The following is a 973-nucleotide window of genomic DNA, read 5'->3' on the forward strand; positions in this document are numbered from 1 at the left end:
GGGGAGGGAGAGCGAGAGAGCGAGGGAGAAGAGAGAGAGAGAGAGAGAGAGAGAGAGAGAGAGAGAGAGAGAGAGAGAGAGAGAGAGAGAGAGAGAGAGTAAGAGAGAGTAAGAGAGAGTAAGAGAGAGAGAGAGAGAGAGAGAGAGAGAGAGAGAGAGAGAGAGAGAGAGAGAGAGAGAGAGAGAGAGAGAGAGAGAGAGAGAGAGAGAGGGAGGGAGGGAGGGAGGGGGAGAGAGAGAGAGAGAGAGAGAGAGAGAGAGAGAGAGAGAGAGAGAGAGAGAGAGAGAGAGGGGGAGAGGGAGAGAGAGAGGTTGCGAAATTGTTAAAGTAAAATAAAAGGAACATTGAAAATATGAGATGATTGGTGAGGTGACTGCAGCCTCAGCTATTTGGCCAGCAAAGTCATAATTGTTACAGTAGGCCAGCATATTACATGAACAAGGGAGCTAGTGTGCCGCAACATAGAGCGAGGGAGAGTAAATAATCTTTATTTCAGGATTACCCAAAGGCTAACGCCTATCTGGGGGATCTCCATCTGATGCGGCGTCCTACTCGGCCCAACCACTAGTGCACTGGATGCCCTACTGCTTCAGCACGAGCGCCAGAAGAATCTGCAGTACGGAGAGCTAATCTTCAATGTGGATCGTGGCACATTCAGCCCGCTGGCGTGCCTCCCCTGAATGCCCCCCCCCCCCCCCCCCCCCCCCTATGCACACCATGTTGCATATGTGCGCTGCAGCGCCAGTGCGCAGGCTGTCTTTCGCGCCTGCTCCGGTCCGCTGTCATGTGTATTCGTGGGTCTCGGTCGGCATACTATTACATCGTCCAACTACCGAGCTCAGGAAGCTGGCGGTGGTTGAAAGCCGGATCTAAACCAGTTGTGTTTTAGTGTGAAACTCTGGCCACTCAGGAGACATATTATCCACACCTGTGTACTATTAAAGTACTAATATTATCTTCCTATCATACCCT

This window comes from Sycon ciliatum, chromosome 2, assembly GCF_964019385.1.
Source record: "Sycon ciliatum chromosome 2, ocSycCili1.1, whole genome shotgun sequence".
Lineage (NCBI taxonomy): Eukaryota > Metazoa > Porifera > Calcarea > Leucosolenida > Sycettidae > Sycon > Sycon ciliatum.